Here is a 21196-nt window from a genome sequence, read left to right on the forward strand (position 1 = left end):
CCTGGAGTTGCATCCTGGTTCTGACACTTACTGTATTTTTAGGACTATAAGACACACTCCCCCCAAATTTGGGACGAAATGGGGGTGAATCTTATAGTCCAAATGTAGCTTACCTGGCTCGCTGTGGGGGAGAGCGGTGGGGGAGTGGGGTCACAGGAGCAGGAGCAGGGTCGCCGCTGCAATTTCCTCCCTAATTGCCCCCCACCCCCGCCCATAGTGCGTCTTATAGTCTGAAAAACACAGTACTAACTGTGTGACCTGGCCAGGTGACTACGTTTTTCTAAGACTCAGTTTTCTCGCATGAAAAAGGGAGATAATAAGAGTATCTATCTGCCTTGTGTGCCACTGTGAAAATTAAGTGGAAATGATAAATACATAGATGAGAGATGAATGATAGACAGAAAGAATGCAAGTTTCACAAAGTCTGGCACACGTTAACCACCGAATACATCTTAACTGTATTTTTATGATGCTGTTTATATCTATCTAATCCACTTCCTTCACTCACCTTTTCTGTCAGGTTTTCACAGTACTGTGTTTACTGTGGAGAGTAGCTTATGTTCTGAACTCTCTGGTAAAGGAAATAGTAAGATATAAACAGAATTAGAATGGAAACCTAATCAAATTGAGCAATATTTATATAATTTACCCTCAACCCAGCCATTCTAAATTAGCTGGGTTTATCTTACCAAGAGATGAATTAGTAATGGGGATGGATTATGAGTTCAGCCATCGGTCTTCATTGCATTGTTAAAGGAGTAGCTCCCCTCTGCATTTCAAACACCACTTACCCACTTGGCCATCCACCGGCTTAGTTTCCTAGGCTTTGGGAAGGACATCCTCAGTGCAAAGGCCAGGCTGCACTGTCTCCTCTCTACCCACCTGCATCAGCACTTCAGGTCTCGTTCCAAACACTTGATGAGAAGCTGTCCATGCCGAAAGAAGCTGCCCCAGCGGTCAAGATTGTTTCAAGAACACTAATAGAGGTCAGACCACACGTCTGCTTTCAGATCATCCCAGGAGAGGCAAGAGCCCTATTCCCACAGAGCAGGTTGTGCACAGATGTGTGGCAGAGGAACCGCAATGGGCAATGGCTCACACACTGTGAATCCCATCATCGTAAGGGCAGGTGTGTCAACAAGAGATGAATTAGTGATGGGCGAGGCAAAAGACCAGTGAAAAGTGAGACATTCTCAGGATCACAATGTCAGTGAGTCATCAAAGGACTCATGAGATTCTGCCAGAGGAGTTGGCAGTAGCCATTCTGTCAGCTGTCAGAGCCCTTTCTTAAATCTTCATTCTGACACAGCCCTTCCTGCTCACCCAGGATCCATAATGGTGCCATATTGTTTCACAAGGGATTCTCCATTTCAAAAACGTTCTCCACGTCAAAAATGAAGATATGCTCTCCAGTCCCAGAGCAACTCTCCCAACCCTTCACTCTCCTCCTTGGCGGACTCTCCAGCCCAGTTCTGCCATAACCACCCCAGACTTTTCCCACCCTCCGTGAGCCCTCACACAGAAACTCACGTCCCGCTTTCCCACCTCCCGCCTCCAAATGCACAGGCCAGCTCGCCTCCTCCTGGGAGGTTTTGTGAGGCCTGAAACTTACACGATTTGGACAGAGGGATTCTTTAAGGGAAGGACTATAAAATTATAAGTATCATATTGTGTATTCATAGGAAAGAACCCAAAGCACAAATTTTTAAAGCTGGAAAATAATACTATGCCATAATATACAGAAATATTATACAGCATTTTAAGTAATTATTTACCTACTATACCATTATGATTTTTTCTTATAATTTTTTACCTACATACTCTTTAATCATCTCTTCACATGACGATGTCTTATAATACTGTTTTCTATAGAGAGAACAGAAACACAATTCAGTCTCTCCCTTAGCATGATGGATCAAAATTTATGGTGGTTCCATATTGATACTTTAGAAAACTTTCTTTCAATTTCCCAATTTTGTTATTGGTTATGTCACATACATTTTTAGGATCACTGTCAAATTTAGGAAAACCTCCCTTAAGTTTCTTTCATATATAAGACATGATATGGAAGAAATTCTTACAGATTAGCTTATGAAACCTTTTTTTTCCAACTTTGCCTCTCCTCTGTTATCCCCACACGTCTGATGACAAGCACCATAGGAAATATTTGTGTGGGGTTATGACTTTTGGCCAGGGCCTCCAGGTTAAGTCAGCTCTGGGCAGTAGAATATTCCTGGAAGGCACTTCTATGCCAAGTTTGTTAGAAATGACTCGGCTACACACAGAAGCGACTGATAACAAAATAAACATAACCCACTAAACCCAAGTTAAATACGCCCCGCACACAACTTGACCGTAGCCACACCTCAGAAATGCCCTCCCCGCTCCATGGCGATCCACAAGAGGGAAACCTATGACAACAAGAAAGCTGAAGTGAAAAGAGACAGCAATCGTAACCCACTGCAGCTTCAATGTCACACTTTTGCAAGTTCTATAAAAACATGTGATCTCATCGCTAGGAATGAGAGTGGCCCCCGTGCAAGTAAGGGGTTGTGAGGCTTTGAACTCTGTCTGTATGCCTATGTGTCTGAAATTCAGAAGGCTTGTTGTATCCCTCTTTGCGAGTGTACAATGTTTTCCTGTTTCCCAAGGGCATTAATAGATGCGATCATAGAACCTTTTAAATGAAAGGAGCTCAGTTCTGATTAATGGACACAACAGAAAAATAAGGCCAGGCGCTTCAGGCTATTTGAGGGACCTCGAGGAAAGAGAATTCACTCTAATTTATAGATCTCACAGGTGAAATCTGGAGAGCACAGACTGAAACGGCATCCTTTTACTTTTAAGCTACTTGTGTCTTTATGGTTCAGGTGCATTACTTGAGGCAGCATATAACTGAGTTCTTTTTTTATTCAATGTGGCCATCTCCATCTTTTAATTGGGGTAATTAGAACATTTACATCATTGTTAGTGTTGGTATGATTGGACTTAAGCTTGTCATTTTGCTATTCGTTTTTTATTTGTTCCCATTGTTCTTTGTTTCCTCTTTTGATGATTGATAGAAAGATAGATAGATAGATAGATAGATAGATAGACAGATAGATGATAGGCACATACAGACAGAGGGAGAGGTATTTATCTTAGGAAACTGACTCCCATGAATATGGGAGATGACAAGTCAGCCATCTGTCAGGCAGACCAGTAGGCTGGGAATTTGGGTAACAGTTTATCAACCTCGAGTTTACCCCAGCCTCGAGTCGGAAATTCATAGGGCATGCCAGCAGGCCAGAAACTCAGACAGGATTTCTGTTAGTGTTGTGGTCGAATTCCTTCTTCTCCAGGAAACCTCACTTTTGGCTCTTAAGGTATTCAACTGTTAGCTGAGGCCTGCACATATTATGGAGGAAAATCTGCTTTACTGAAAGTCAACTGATTATAAATCTCAAATACATCTATAAAATACCTTCACATTAACATCTAGACTAGTGTTTGACCAAATATCTGAGCACTATATACCAGCCAAGCTGGTCTATAATCAGCTAAAATGAATCACACAAGTAGGAACAAATACACACGCTAACACAGGTCAAATAAAGTCCAAATGGCTATGCTAATATAGGACAAAGTAGATTTCAGAGCAAAGGATACTGTCAGGATAAAGGACATTGGCTAACTATAAAGGTGTCCATTTTTTAGTAGTGTGTAGTAATCTAAATATGCACATCCTACTAACAGAGCTTCCAAATATGCTAAGCAAAAACTGAAAGACCTGCAGAGACAAATAGACAAATACACAATTATGGTTAGATATTTCAATACCCATCTCTCAAGTGAAAAAATAGGTAGAAAGATAATCAGTAAGGATATAGATTTGAACAACACTATCAACCAACTTGAGCTAATTGACATTTATAAAACACCTCACTTCCCCCAAAACAGCAAACTACATATTACATTCAATTATACACATCACACTTACCAAAAAAGACCATGTGTGGGGACATGAAATAAGTCTCAATAATTTTAAAATTATTCAAGTCATGCAAAATAGTGTTTTGTAACCATGTTGAATCAAAACAGAAACTTATCTGGAAAATCCTCAAATATTTGAAAACTAAAAACACTTATAAATAACCCATGAGTCAAAGTAAAAAATCAAAAAGGCAAATAAAGAGTATTTTGAACAAAATGAACGTTAAAACCCCAAATATCAGAATTTGAGAGACGCTGTTAACACAGTATTTAGGTGAATTTTTACAGTGTTAAATTTCTGTACTAGAATAAAGAACGTTCTCAGATCCACAACCTCAGCTTCCAGCACAAGAAACCAGGAAAAGAAGAGCAAGCTAAACAATGAGAAGTAATGAAATAAAGATCAAATCAGAAATCAAAGGAACAGAGAACAGAACTAATACATTAACAAAACCAAATTCATTCTTAGAGAAGTCCAATAAAAGTGATAAACCTCTAGTGGTACTAATTAGGAAAAAAGAGAGAAGCCAGCAATTATTAATTGCAGGAATGAAAGATGTGACACCACACAGATTCTATAGAATTAAAAGGACTAAGAGTAAATATTACGAACATGTTTTCAAAATATTCAGTGAGGCTGGCATACCAAAATCAGACAATCACAAGGAAAGCTATAGATCAATATCCTTCATAGACATATATGGAAAAAATTCTAAACAAAACTTAATAAATACAATCCAGCAATATATAAGAGTGATAATGTACCATGACCAAGTGCAGCTTCTCCCAGGAAAGAAACTGATTCGAAAGTCAATGAAAATAACTCATCATACTAACGATCTAAAAAAGAAAAATGAGGGGAGGGGATAATGGGGGGAAGGGGTGGGGGTCCCAGGAACAACTATACAGGACACATGGACAAAACCAAGGGTGGTGGAAGCAGGGGAGGGAGGTGGGGATGGCTGGGGGGGGTGGGGAGTGATGGGAGGTAAATGCAGACAACTGTAATCGAATAACAATAAAACAATTAAAAAAGAAAAATGATATGATCATCTCAGTTAACCCCAAAAAGCTTTTGACAAAACACAATATCAATTCCTTTTTAAAAAAAACACTCTCAGCAAACTGGAATAAGAAGGAAATTTTCTCACCTATTAAAGGGCATCTACCAAACAACCTGCAACTAATGGCATCCTTAGTGGTGGGAGGCTGAATGTACGCTCCGTAATATAAGGAAAAGACAAGTCCATCTGCTGTCACAGCTTTTATTCAACGTGGTACTGGAGTTTCTAGCCAGTGGAACCGGGCAAGAAAGAAATTAAAGATACACAGATAGGCTAGCGAGAAGGAAAGACCATCTTTACCTGACATGACATTATCATCTCTGTAGAAAATCTAGTCGAATGTACAAAAAAGATATGAAAACTAATAGGTTAGTTTAGCAAGGTTTCAGTATACAAGAGCAATAAACAAAAATGAACTGAATTTCTATACACTAGCAACAAACAATTAAAATTTAAATTTAACCCTGGTTGATGTGGCACAGTGGATTGAGCACTGGCCTGTGAACAAGAGGGTTGCTAGTTCAATTCCCAGTCAGGGCACATGCCTGGGTTGTGGGCCAGGTCCCCTTGGGGTATGTGTAACCACACAAGATGTTTCTCTCCCATTTTCTCCCTCCCTTCCCCTCTCTCTAAAAACAAATAAAGATTGTAAATTGTGCAACAGCATGGATGGAGCTGGAAAGCATTATGCTAAGCGAAATAAGCCAGACAGTGAAAGACAAATACCATATGATCTCACTTTTAACAGGAACCTAAACAACAAAACAAAGAAACAAGCAAAATATAGTCAAAGACACTGAAATAGAGGACAGGCTGACAGTGACCAGAGGGGAGAGGGGAGGGAATTTCAGGGGAGAATGGGAATGGTTTACAGGAACAAGTATAAAGGACATATGGACAAAAACTAGGGGGGAGGGGGTGGAAATGGGAAGGAGGTGGGGAGGGATGGGCAGCTGGGCTGGGATGGGAGTAAAGGACAGAAAACTGTACTTGAACAATGATTAAAATGAAAAAAAGAATGAATGAATAAATAAATAAATAAATAAATAAAATCTTTTAAAAAACAAGTTTTGTAAAATAAATAAAATATAAATTTAAAAATAATAAAACACTTAAAAAATAAATCTGAACAAAGACGTGGAAAATCCATACACTAAAAAATAAAGAACAGAGCTGGGAGAAATTAAAGAAGGCCCAAATAAATGGAGAAACACTCTGTTTCTGAGTTAGACCATTCAATATTGCTAAGGTGTCAGGTCTTCCCAGTTCCCAGCATGCATTTTTGTAAAAATTGACAAGCTCAGACTTCCAGTCAAGATAGAGGCATAAGCAAATGCGGTATTCACCTCCTCCCACAACTAAACTAAATTACAACTAAACTGCAAAACAACCATCATTCAGAACTACCCGAATCTGACTGAATGGAAGTCCTACAACCAGGGAATTAAAGAAGCAGCCACACGAAGACTGGGGATGAAGAGGCAGAGTGGGCTGGTCCCACACCCATGCGTGGTGGATGAAAACGGAGAGGGATATCTTGGCCACAGAAGTCCCCCGTGTGGAGAGCGGGGTCCCAGCCTAGGGTGCCAGTGCCAGGAAGAGAAGTCCCCATAACTTCTGGCTGCAAAAAACAGTGGGGATTGAGGCTGAATGAGATGCAGGACTTCTGGAGCCCCAGGCAGTTCCTCTTTAAGGAGTTCATCACCACCAAACCAGCATTATATGAAATATTAAAGGGTCTTATTGAAGAAGAAGGAGAAGGGGGAGGGGCAGAGGAGGGGGAGGGGGGGGAGGAGGAGACCCAAAATTTGAACAATGAAATGGCAATAAGTACATATTTATCAACAATTGAATCTAAAAAACAAAATGAATGAAGAAGCAGAACAGAAACAGACTCACAGATACTGAGAACATTCTGATGATTGCCACATGGGAGGGGGGTTGGGAGAACAGGTAAAAAAGGTGAAGGAATTGAGAAGTACAGATTAGCAGTTACAAAACAGTCATGGGGACATGAAGTACAGCAAAGGAATTTTGTAAACTGAACAAAGACAGCAATGTCTATTGCTCTCCCATCCTATAAGTTGTCTTTTCACATTTTTGAGGGTGTCTTTTGAAGCACAAAAGTTCTTCATTTTAATGAAGTCCAACTTACCAACCTTCTCTTAGAACAGTCAGCAATGTTCTAATAACTATGTGCGGTATGAGATTTATCGGGATGATCACTTAGCCTAGTGTCTAATCAAGGGGGTGTACACCTGAAACTAATATAACTTATGTCGATTACAATTGAAACCTAAAAATAATTTTAAACGGAAAAAAGTAACATATAATTACTCAACTGAAAATTTAAGAAAAGAAGATTGGCAAGCTGATACTAAAATTCTTGTGAGAACATAGAATAGCCAAAACAACTTTGAAAAAGAAGAACAAAGTGGGGGCGGGGGGGCTAGCACTACCTCATTTTAAGGTTTGATAAACAGCTACAATAATTAAGAAAAGTGTGGCACTGGAAGAGAAGGATTCAAGGAAAAGGTAAAGTAAAAAATATTAGAGCTACTCTAAATAAAACTAATGATGAAATGCTAAATACTTACCTTCTGAGTTTAGTTTCCACCCTATGGTCCCAGTGAAGGTCAGAGAAATCCCTCTTTGTACTGTGCATTTAAAAAATACTGTAATATATATAATGCAAAGCTGAACTAAAGAAAGGGTGAAAAATATTGAAAAAGCAAAAATAACATGGTGAAGAAGCTCTAGAATTTTGCTTATCTTGCAAAGAAAAAAGACCTGGAACAACCTTCCAATTTTAGACCAGAAATAAAGTTTCTAAGTTATCACCCTTAATCTTTTTTTTAAGATTTTATTTACTTATTTTTAGAGAAAGGGAGGGAGAGAAAAATCCATTTGTGGTTGCCTTTTACATACCCGCAACTGGGGAACTGGCCCGCAACCCAGGCATGTGCCCTGACTGGGAATTGTATCAGTGCCCCTTTGATGTGCAGGCCAGTGCTCAGTCCACTGAGCCACACCAGCCAGGGCAATCACCCTTATCTTTAAGGAAGTCTTTCAAGGGGAAAATTTTAAACTAGGAGCAAAGTCATGGAGGTAATATTAATTGTCCATAGAGGTCATATCTTGTTCTTGCCCAAGAGATTTTCATAAATGCAACCAAGTTAAAACAGCCCAAAAAGAGATCACGCAAATTAACATTATATCTTAGTTTGGGCTGCTATAACAAGAATAACATAAACTGGGTAGCGTAAAAAAGAAATATTTATTTCTTATGGTTCTGGAGGCTGGGAACTCCAAGACCAAGGTAACGGTAGATCTGGTGTGTGGTGGTGCCCAGACATTCTAGTGGGTATCTCACTGTGGTTTTGATTTGCATTTCCCTAATAGGTAAAGATGTTGAGCATCTTTTCACATGCTTATTGGTTATTTGTATATGCTCTTTTGAAGAGTACTCAAACCATTTGTCCATTTTTAATTGGGTTGTAAGACTTTTATTGTTAGGCTGCAAGAATTATTTATATGTAGCAGATACCAGTCCTTTATCAGATACATAACATGAAAGTATTTTCTCCCATCCTATAAGTTGTCTTTTTACATTTTTGAGGGTGTCTTTTGAAGCACAAAAGTTCTTCATTTTAATGAAGTCCAACTTACCAACCTTCTCTTTTATCGTTTGTGTTTTTGGTATCTTATCTAAGAAATCCTTGCTTAACCCAAGGTCATGAAGATTTCTGCCTGTGTTTTATTCTGAGTTTTACAGTTTTAACTTTTACATTTTGATCTGTCAATCATTTTGAGTTATTTCTTATGGATGGTATAAGGTAGGGATACAAATTCAGACTACAGTTTGTACATATCTAGTTTCTCCAACACCATTTGTTGAAAGACTATTATTTCCCCCATTGAATTGTGTTGGACCCTTTTTGAAAAATCAATTAACTATAAAAGTTAGGGTTTACTTCTGGACTTTAAATTCTATTCCATTGATCTTTAATTCTAACTTTTTGGAAGTACCATACTGTCTTTATTACGGTAGCTTTGTAGTAATTCTTAAAATTGCAAGTTTGAATCCTATGATTGTTTTGTTCTTTTCCAGACTGTCTTGACTATTCTAGGTCACCTGCATTTCCACGTGAATTTTAGGGTCAGCTTACCAATTTCCAGAATTTTGATAGAGATTATATTGAATTTATAGATCAACCTAGAGATCACTGCCATTTTAACACAATCCATGAACATGAAATGTCTCTTCATTCATTTACATCTTATTTCATTTCTTTCCACAATGTTTTATAATCCTCAAGATACACCTTACACTTTTTAAATTATTCCTATTTATAGTTTTTGATACCACTATAAAACGTTTTTTTAAAATTTCATTTTCAGATTATTTATGGCTAATCTATGAAATGTAGTTGATTCCTCATATTGATCTTATATTCTGCAACCTTGCTAATAGTTTATTAGGTCTTTCATAGGTTCCTAGAGACTTTCTGTAAACAATGTTCTGAGGCAATAAAAATTTGCCATGTTGAACAGTCTGAAATTTCAAAACCATATTAAGCCCCAAAGGCTGAGATATATATGATTTACATTTGTTGCAATAAGAACTAAGCTTATTTCTAGGTGATGCTAACACCTCTGTGCACAATGCAAGACCATCCATGTTTCTGTGTCCATTCAGGCTGGAAAGAGAACCCTGCTGCGGCCATCACTCAACTCAAACACGGACAACAAAGGAAAGTCTTTCATGGAATGTTCTGATAATGTGTCTAGACCTGGGCCTACACCTTTAAGTGAATGAAAGTTAAAACAGACTGAATTCACACCAAGGTCAAATTCTGAATGAAAGTTATAAAATCCAAAATTGTCCTTTTTACCCTTTTTCTCAGACTCTTCCTTATTGACCTTCATTTTTTCTATCTTAAAGGAAAGAGTGTTTATTTTTGGTTTTGTTTAGCTAGGGAAAAAAAAGGTGATGCAGTTTGGATCTAGCCCTGGTACTCCTAGATGGGCCAGCTTGCTCTTTGAGCTTAAAGAACCTTTTAAAGAGAAAAATTATAAAATAATTCAGTACCATAACTGCTCCCAATGAGCCCTCCTTACTTGTGAGGACTCGGTCACCCGCCTCAGAGAACATTGCATACTGTACTCTTCTTGCTTCCTTTGGAATTTTAGAACTGAGGACCACTTCAGAATAAGGTTTATAGATAATTCATGCAGCTCCATTTGTTTGGTTGCAAAAATCACCCTCAATGTTTGGTTATCTAATTCTCTGGGTAAAGTGTGGCCATTTTTAAAGCACCGGTTTTATGAGGACACACCGTACTTATTGATGCTATGAGGTCCTTTGCATCTTTTCCCGCCTGGCAAACTCTGTATACTGACCCCTAGGGATGAAACAATGAGAAGGAGAGATCACATCTCAATATTTACATGGAAAATAAGTCCTTTCAGTTAGTACTTGCCCCAGACCAGGGTGCCTTTTTGGGACTGGGTGAGGGTGGTGGAGAATCAGATAAATATGATTAAGAGACAAAAGGGTTAACGTCTCTTAATCATATCTGGGCTGTAATACTGCAGTCACTAACTGTGTTGCTTTGCAATTTTCTCAGTGTCTAAACCTCAATTTTCTAATCTGTAAAATGGGACTTGTGAGTTGCATCTTGCTGAGATCTTGCCACGTTGTGAGAATTAAGCGAGTTAATGGATATAAAGCATGTGACAGGTAACATGGTGATTATTACTGTAAGCTCATTTAAAACCATCCTTAAAAAGAAAGCCTAAAGTTTAAAGACAAAATAATAACTCCAAGCCAGGGCAGAAGCCTCCCCCACTTTGGAACAGGACCTTTCCTTTCCTTTGGTGCTGCAGCCACAGGCCACGCCCTCCCGATACAGTGTGGGGCGCCCAGAATGTGTGAGGAGATGCCTGACTGTTGTAGAGTCTGCTTGAACCAGGTCAGAGTCCTGTCTGGGGTCCTTCAGGACATTGTGGAAATGCCAGCTCCGAGCTCCCCACAGAGCCTGCCACCTCCCCTCCCACTCTCTCAGTGACAACGACTCAACCCTAGAGCTGGCTTGACCAGAGCACAGAGGCCACAGCCTAGTGGAAACACGACCAAGGACGTGGGGCGTGGGGCGGTGGGGGAAAAGCCAGACAGGTCACTTTCCCAGCTAACCCTCCCCAAACCTGTATATCAAAAGGAGGGAAACTTTCTCATTCAGACTTCAAAAGAGGGCGGAGGAGCAGAAGCAGCCATGAAGGGGAGACTGGAGTCGGTTTCCACTCTCCAGCAAACTACCTGCCTGCCTGCACCCAAAACTGTCAGTGCCTGTTATTCTGGGAGAAAGAGGAGGGAATAACCTGGTCTTGGCACTCTTTCCTAGACGCCTCCTGTCACTCCTCATCACCTTCTGTTGGCGAGGTAGGTGGTGCGCACCCCCTTGCAGAGGAGCAGGGGCTCAGAGAGACTTATAATCTGTCCAATCTCTAATCGGCTGATCAGACAGAGACCGGGACACAGGTCTGTGTGACATCTTACAGGCCAGCTAGCACAGAGCACTGCATTGGGTATACAGAGCATTTCTGGTTCTGTGAGTTTGGGTTTTGTTGGTTGATTCCTCTTTGGTTCCTTCTCCCGTGAACACTGTTACCTTAAGCCACTAGTATGAAATCCGATCCACTTCTTTCTAAAGACCTTGGATAAAATATTTTAATTGACCTTAACATTAAATCTTTCCTGGGAGGTCTTAAGTTGTCAATAGTCATTACTATAAGAAATTTAAAGAGTATAAGAAAGTAGAAAGTCTACCCCTATGGAGTTCTTTTTCACAAGTACCTGTGCTTTCTCTGAAATAGTTGACTACTTTGTCCTTAGTGCATTCGTATATGACAAATCTAAGAACTGAAACCTTTTAGAAATTATCATCAGGACTTTTCAGGCAGAGGGAGCAGGAAAGGCTGAACAGCATCCCAGAGAGTCTGCCTTGGGGAACCCCACTTACAGACCTCACATATGTTTCTATATAGTTCGCTCTTTTCCTATCCTTATTCTATAAAAAATTTTTCCACTCACTTTATGCCATATTTCAGAGGATAAATTACTACCCCTCTTTAAAAGCTCTAAGCATTTCATGTGGTCTGAATTACACAAATAGAAGATGCAGATTCCAAGCAAACACTGTTTGCTTGGTTGAGCTAGCTGAAGGGTTGCATGTGCAAGGACTACCATCTGCTAAGGATATCAATCTCATTAGGGTTTGGTTTTGTGCTTTTTCTTTTTTCTTTTTGACAACAGAGTGCTCCGCCATAAATAACAGGGCATTAACTAGCATAGTCCCATAGGCTCGTTTGTCCTTGAGCCCAATGGACATGTTCTGGAGCCCTGGAAAGATCAATCAACATTCACAGAAAAAGACCGTGCTAAGCAAAAACATAATGTAGTCCATCCATTCCCTTCTCCTAATTGTTTTCCTACGTGCCCACCATTCTTCTGATCATGCTGGTTTCTCTAATTCTTAAGTACCCCCATTCAAACACTCCCCCATGTGTTTCCGAAGTTTCTTTCCTCAATAACCTTTATTTGTACCTGTTCCTTGATGTGACAGGCCTTTCCCATACCTTCAACTACTGACTCTATATAAGTAATATTCAGCATGTCAAATCTTTATGGCAGTCAGACGGAGAGAAGAAGGAGAAAAGTAAGAAGGGAAGAAGGGAAAGAGAAGGGGCAACTAACTCCTAAAACCTTTTTCCAGCTTCTCCCCCATATTTCAGACCCCCTTTTTCAACCCCAAGTTGGACATGCCCAGCTGAATAACCCACCTCAAACACTGAAACAGATGTTAAAACCACCTTTTAAAAAAGTTATTGAAATATCATTGATATCAACTAAAGTGCACATACAAGTATTTTAAGTGTACATTTTGACACATGTATACACCTATGAAGAAAACCACTGCATTCAAGAGAGTAGACATAGGGATCATCACCCACAGTTTCATGTCCTTTTGTGATCCTTTCTTTTTTTTTAAGATTTTATTTATTTATTTTTAGAGAGGGAAGGGAGGGAGATAGAGAGAAAGAGAGAAACATCAATGTGCGGTTGCTGGGGGTCATGGCCCTCAACCCAGGCATGTATCCTGACTGGGACTCAAACCTATGATACTTTGGTTCGCAGCCCGCGCTCAATCCACTGAGCTATACCAGGCAGGTGTGATCCCTTCTTCACGCATTCTTCTCTCTGCATCTCCACTCCTCTCTGTGCCTCCCTCTTCCAACAGACAAATCTCCTTTCTGTCACTAGAGACTTTCCATGGAGTTTTACATGAATGGAACCATATCATATAGCATATACTTCCTTCAGACTGGCTTCTTTCACTCAGCATTGATTCAGGAGGCATTCTTGTTGTTGACTGTGTCCACTGTATGTTCCTGTTTATTACTGAACAGTCATGCATTGTAGAGATATACTATCATTTGTTTACCCACTCACCTGTTGATGGAAATTTGGGTTGCTTACACTTTGGGGCCATAAAGAAAGCTGTGATAAACATTTGTGCACAAATATTTTACAGACATATTTACTTTTATCTTGGATAAAGAAATATCTTGGAATGGAATATCTGGTTCATGTAGTAAATGTATATTTCACATCTTAAGAAACTGCCAAACTGGTTTCCAAATGGATCATACCATTCAGTTTTGAGTATTTTTCATGTATTCCGAAATCAAGTCCTTCATCAAATACATACTTTCTTTTTAAGGATTTTATTTATTTATTTTTAGAGGGGGAAAGGAGGGAGAAAAAGAGAGAGAGAGAAACATCAATGTGCAGTTGCTGGGGGCCATGGCCTGCAACCCAGGCATGTGCCCTGACTGGGAATCGAACCTGTGTGCTTTGGTTCGCAGCCCACGCTCAATCCACTGAGCTACGCCAGCCAGGACAAATACATACTTTTCAAAGACTTTCTCCCCCTCTGTGCCTTGTCCTTTCAGTCTCTTTCAGCGGTGTCCTTTGAAGAATGGAAGTATTAAGTTGTGATAAAGTCTAATGTATCCATTTGTCCTTAAATTGTGATTGTGGTATCTTTTTAAAAATTGATGCTGGGAAAACTGCACAACTGCATGCAGCAAAATGAAATTGGACCTCTATCTTACACCAACAAAATCAGCATGAGGTGGATTAAATACTTAAAATAAGACCTAAAGCCAAAAAAAAATTGCTAGAAACAAACATAGGGGGTAAGCGCTTTGACATTGCTCTTGGCAATGACTTTTTGGGTGTGTAACCCAGAGTACAAGCTACAAAAGCAAAAATCAACCAGTGGGATTACATCAAACTGAAAAGTTTCTGCACAACAAAAGAATCAATGAACAAAATGAAGAGCTATCTACGCAACTGGAGAAAATATATGCAAACCACATATCAGATAAGGGTATAATGTAGAAAATATATAAAGAACTCATAAACTCAATAACAACAAAAAAACAAGTCAATTAAAATAGTCAGAATCACTGAATAGATATTTCTCCAAAGCAGATAGACAAATGGCCAGCAGGTACGTGAAAAGATACTCAGCATCACTAATCTTCAGGAAAATGCAAATCAAAACCACACTGAGACATCACTTAACAGCAGTTAGAACGGCCATCATCAAAAGGACAAAGATAACATGAGGGGGAGAGGATGTAGAGCAAAGGGAATTTTTGTGCAGTGTGGATGGGAATGTAAATTGGTTCAGCCAATATGAAAACCAGTGTGGGAGTTCATTAAAAAATTAAAAATAAAATGATCACATAATCCAGCAATCCTACTTCTGGATATACACCCAAAGGAAGTGAGAACAGAATACCAAATGTCTACACTCCCAAGTTCACTGCAGCATGATTCGCAATAGCTAAGACATGGAAACAACCCGCTTCTATCAGAGGATGAAAAGATGTGGCATTTTGTACATATATTCCATCATATATATAATGGAATCTTATTCACCCACGAGAAAGGAGGAAATCCTGCCGTTTGTGACAACATGGATGCACCGTGAGGCCATTATGCTAACGAAACAAAACAGACAGAGAATGACAAAAAGTGTATGACATCATTTATATGTGGAAAGTTAAAAAGCCAAAATCCTAGGAAGAGAGAGTAAACTGGTGGTTATTAGTGGTTGGGGGGGGAGGGAACTGGAGAGACTGGGGACAAAGGGTACACGTCGGCAGTCAGAAGTTAAACCAGTTCTAGAACTCTAATGCACAGCAATTACAGTCAACAATACCCTATTACATGCTTCAAAGATGCTCAGGGCCTGGATTGTAAATGCTCTCACCACAGAAAGAAATCATGATGTGACATTATGGGGGTGTCGGCTAACACCACAGCGGTGATCATACTGCAGCATATAAACAACAAACCAACCCTCTGCATGCCTTCAGACTTACATCATGTCACGTATCAATGACATCACAACAAAGAATAATTCTGGGTCAAGTCTTCTACCATCTCTCCTTTCACTTGTCTCAATACTTTCTAATTATACAGAATAATAAGAGCATTATACAGTTCAATAAGCCCTTTTAAAATTACTTATTTTTCAAATGTCATCGTGATAGCTTTGTGTAAGACAGGTGTTATATTACCTACATGGCTAATAAGTAGGAAAGGTAGGATTCAAACACAGTAGTTCTTCCTTGAAAATGACTCCAACACTCAAAGCCTGGAGATGTGAAAAATGCAAGTATCCTGGACAAAGTAAGATTGTTCTTAATGTTTTTCCTTTTTTTTGCTATATATAATATTCTTTATCTTGCATTTTTCATTGAAAAAAACATATATCTTCAAGATCATTCCTTAACATATGTAAAGTGCTTTTTAATTTTCCAGCTACATAATACTCCATGGCATGAATGTGTCATAAATTACCAATTTCCTATTCTTTTCTTTTTTTAAATTTTTAAACGTTTTAAATAGAATTTTGGGGTGACAGTTAATAAAACCATACAGATTTTAAGTGTACGACTCTATAACCCGTCATCTGCTCACTGTATCAAGCATTCACCACCCAAAGTCAAGTCTCTGCCGATCACCATTTACCCCCACCCTTTCCCCTCTTCCACTCCACCGACCCTCACCCCCACCCCGCTCAGGCAAACACCCAACTGTTGTCTGTGTTCTGTGTTTTGCTTATTCCCTTCACTGTTTTCACCCAGCCCCCAACCACCCTCTGCTTTGATGGTTGGCCGTCTGTTCTCTGTGTCTGCGATAAAAAAAGAAGGAAACCTTACCCTTTGTGACAACATGGTTGGACCTGGACAGCAGTGTGCTAAGAGAAATAAGCCTGTCAGAGAAAGACAGATATATGATCACACTACAAGTGGAATCTAACAAACAAAAAAACAAAATAGAAATAGACTTAATTTCTGATATGCTGAGTTTCTGGAGACGGCAGGAGTCAGGGGAGACAGGAAGCTCTTTACCTTTGAACAGCTTGCCAGTTTGAAGGACAATCGGACACAGTGGCCTAAGGTAGTATACTGTCATATTCTTCTTTTGCAGTTTTAGATCTGAATTTCCCAGATCTACTTAAGTACCTTTCTAGTCCAAGCCGGTTCAACTCGGATAGCCTCTAAATAAAATCAGAGTAGGCCCTTTCTGTACCTCACTATCCAAAGCACAATGCTGACACCTAGTGGACTGACTGAATTTTTTCTTTCTTTCCACTTCTGTCCCTCCCTTGCCTCCCTCTCTTTCATCCCTCCTCCCTTCTTTCTCTCCCTCTGTTTCTTTCCCTCCTCCCTTCTGTCTTTTCTTCCTTTCAAGAATGGCCGTTAGGATATAGCAAACAATAATCGAGAAGTTACAACACGTTAAGCATTGTGCTAAGCACTTTAAACATATTTACCTTCTTTAATGATGAATAATTCTTTATCATCATCCCCATTTCTCAAAAGAAAAAAGGCTAATCAAATATTATTGCAAAAATTAGGGTTTAAATCCAGATGTCTGGCTCTAGAACTAGATCCCTCAATCACTATTTTAAAAGGAGTGAAGTAGAATTGTTTTACTGGACGGTTAAATTCATTTATACATATTCACTTCGAGTTCATGTTCACACAGACTTTGTTCAAGACTATTCGTAAGAGTTAATGAGGATATGATGACAAATCTGAGATCCACCACTTTGAGCCAGCCCTCTTGATTTAATCTCTCTCTATGGCAGAATGTCAGCCCCAGAGTCATCCAAGTTTGCTCTTGCTCTCTCTCTGCGGCCAGGGACAACTCTCCAGCCTCTGGGTAGGTCCTGGTTACCTCCAGTGTTTCAAAGAGGATGACATTTAGCCTATGAGCAATATACATTATACCATAGTTCTTTGTGGGGTGAGCGTATCTTAAGTTCGCTAGTTTGTTCTTTGAGACCGAGTACTCCAAGAACCCAAAGCATGCGCCCGTCTCATTTTTTAAGGCAAAAAACTTAGCATATAGTTACTCAGTAACATGCTACACGCATTATGAAAGACTGGGAATCTGTTATTCCTTTTCTTAAAGTTAATTTCTTTGCCCCTGTAATTTGGAATATACAGGTATTTGAGTTCCGTTGCCTAGCACCTGGTGCTGAGACTATGGTTGTGAGTACAATCCCCAAGCGGCTGCTTCGCTTCTTTCTCAGAAAACGTGGTCCCCACAACGTTACGGTGCCTCCACCCCAGGATTTTCAAGAGGAAATTTTATTTTCCTTTCTCTTCTTCTTCCCTCACTGTTCCATTGTTCCAAATCTGACATGAAGATGCATCAACTGTTTTAACACCGTGTCGTGCTTTTCAGTTAGTTTGATCGAGCACCAACTTGTCTGCTTCCCTTTGGGATCCGCCTGATTTTAAACCCTTAAATCTCTATAATTAAACCTGAAAAGAACCTGTCAAAATACTTTAAAACTGCTTCTTCTAGACTAGTGCTTATGCCCCATTTCCAGAATCTAGTATATAATGGATTCTCAATGAGACTTTAATATTATAGAGTATTAAAATATAAGCTAAGCTAACATTGATCGAACCATTGGCATATGCTATTTCTTTACTTAATACAACACACACAATAGCTCATGTCACAATACTGTGACTATTATTGTTTCAGTTTTATAGCTTAGGAAACATTATCAGAAAAATTAAGTAATTCATCCAAGGGCAGGCTCCAGATTAACATTTGACTCTAAAACCAACACTTTACAACTATGAATCCCAAGTTAAAAACTGAGCTTTCTAGCCCTGGCTGGCATAGCTCAGTGGATTGAGCACGGGCTGCAAACCAAAGTGTCGCAGGTTCGATTCCCAGTCAGGGTACATGCCTGGGTTGCAGACCATGACCCCCAGCAACTGCACATTGGTGTTTCTCTCTCTCTCTCCCCCTCCCTTCCCTCTCTAAATAAATAAAAAATCTTAAAAAAAAAACCCTGAGCTTTCTTTTACCTCTGTTGGATGAGAGAGAAGCAAATCTTCCCTACATGTCAGGCCTGGACTTCAGTTTGAAACTGAACGTATATGTGATACTGGTAGTATTGCCTTTTTAGACTCTAGTCAAAAATATCCTCAACTCGGGATGTAAAGTGCCCTGCAAACCCTTTTCTGGGAAACTCTGTGACAAATTAATTAAAACTTATGTGAACAGACTTCCAGTCAAGATGGAGGCATAAGTAAATGCAGCTCGCCTCTTCGCACAACCACGGCAAAAATTACAGCTAAACTACAAAACAACTGTTTTCTAGAATCATCAGAAAATCAAGCCATATGGAAGTCTGACAACCAAGGAATTAAAGTTAAGTCACATTCATCCAGACAGGTAGGAGGAGACAGACATGGAGATGCACAGAGACTCAAAGATACAGAAGGGGCAGTCCCACACCCACGTGTGGTGAATAAAAATCGGGAGGGATACCTCAGGAGGAAGAGATCCCAGCCCCACACCAGACCACCCAACCCAGGATTCCAGTCCAAGGTGAGTCCCCATAATTTCTGTATATAAAAACCAGCGAGGGTTGGTGTGCAGAAGAAACTGTGGGATTCGTGGGATCCTCTTAAAGGACCCACGACAGACTTAGGACTTACACAGACTCACTCCTTCTGGGCTCCAGCACCAAGGGGCAGCAGCTGGAAGGGCATCAGTGCATATGGGGAGAATCTGAAGTGCCTGGCATCAGGGTGAGTACCAGGAACAGCTTCCTCCTGGACAAAACTCTAGAGGCCAGGTAACAGCCATTGTCCCCTATCTGAGCCCTTCCCCACACAAGCCTCAGGGGGCGACACCATATCGGAGACTTTATCAACCTGGTTCTCACCAGTTGCCCTGCCCTGGAGATGACCTAAGGTTCTTCCCCATCCAACTTACTGGAGCACTTTTCTACTAAGACAAGGAGTCAAAGCAACTCCACCTACTACACAGAAACAAACATAGGGAGGCTGCCAAAATGAGGAGACAAAGAAATATGGCCCAAATGAAACAACAGAACGAAACTCCAGAAAAGGAACAAACAAAATGGAGATAAGCAATCCATCAGAAGTGGAGGGGGGCAAAAGGGGACAAGTGGAATAGCATAATCAATAAAATATATTTTTTAAAAGTTATGTGAACAATGACTGTTATTTTTTATTTTAAAAGATTTTATTATTTACTCTTAGAGAGAGGTGGAGGGCCAAAAAAAAAAAGAAAAAGAGGAGAGAAACATCGATTGGCTGCCTCTCATGTGCACCCCAACTAGGGACTAAACCCACAACCCAGGCATATGCCGACTGGGAATCGTACCTGCAATCTTTTGCTCTGCAGGACAATGCCCAAGCAACTGAGCTACACCAGTCAGGACAACTGTGGGGTTTTTTTTTTTCTTTTCTTGATTTAGGGGCTTTACAGGTAAGGTAGAAATTTGATGCTGAGTTAATACCATATTATTTCTACAAAAATTGGACTAGTCCCTGGTCAGCAATATGGCCTCTTTTTACAGAAAATCCAATTCAGTCATATCAATGACTTACTATCTGTTCCAGGAAAGTAGACTTCTCTGTCTGAAAACTGCTAATACTAAAGCTATCTAATATTTCAGAGTAACATTAATTTTGTCACACTACCAATTATACACACTTTGTAATCGCTTCAGTAGACCTCAAACTTCAATGTTTAAATTTAGATGGCTGATTGCTAAGAGCTGGGATTCCCAGAACATCCTCAGAGAGCTCTGATTCAATGGCTCTGGTGTGAAGCCTAGGAGGATATATTTGCAATAAACACTCAGAATAATTGTAAAGCAAGTGGTCCTTAAACCACATTTCAAAAATTTCAGTTTGAAATTAAAAATCCAGGTAACTATTTGAAAATTATTCCACGTATGATTAAAAGAATATGATCAAGAAGATGTGAATATTTAGGAAAACTAGGTGCATCATTGCCCTGTGCAATGAGGTTTCAGGTCACCTTATCCAGTCTCTTGAAAGACTTGTCTTTTTTTTTTTTTTTTTTACTTAGCCAGACAGCCAAGAGTTTGTACGTTCCCAAAGGGTTGGCAGAAACATTGGCCTAATTATTTATTATGAACATACTGGTCAAATGGTAAAACTTCCAGTTATAAGATGAATAAGGTCTAGGGTCTAGTGAACAGCATGAGGACTATAGTTACAATACTATATTGTATACTGTATACTTGCAAGTTGCTAAGGATTTAGATCTTAAATGTTCTCACCACACACAGAAAAAAGGTAATTGTGTGAGATGACGAATGTGTTAACTTACTTCATGGTGGTATTATTTTGCAATATATATACATGTATCAAATCACCGCATTTTACACCTTAAATTTACACAATGTAATATGTCAATTATAGAGAGAAAAAGCTTAAAAGAAAACACAAACTATGTTTGGCCATCCACTGAAAATTCAGTGACCCAACATGTAATTTTGGTTATAATTAACATCTTTTTTAATATATTTTATTGATTATGCTATTACAGCTATCCCATTTTCCCCCCTTCACTCCCCTCCAACCTGTACAACCTCTCTCACCCATATCCCCCCCTTTAGTCAAGTCCATGTGTCATACTTATAAGTTCTTTAGCTTCTTCATTTCCCATACTATTCTTACCCTCCCCCTATCTATTTTCAACC

The sequence above is a fragment of the Phyllostomus discolor genome, chromosome 6 (genome assembly GCF_004126475.2).
Source record: "Phyllostomus discolor isolate MPI-MPIP mPhyDis1 chromosome 6, mPhyDis1.pri.v3, whole genome shotgun sequence".
NCBI lineage: Eukaryota > Metazoa > Chordata > Mammalia > Chiroptera > Phyllostomidae > Phyllostomus > Phyllostomus discolor.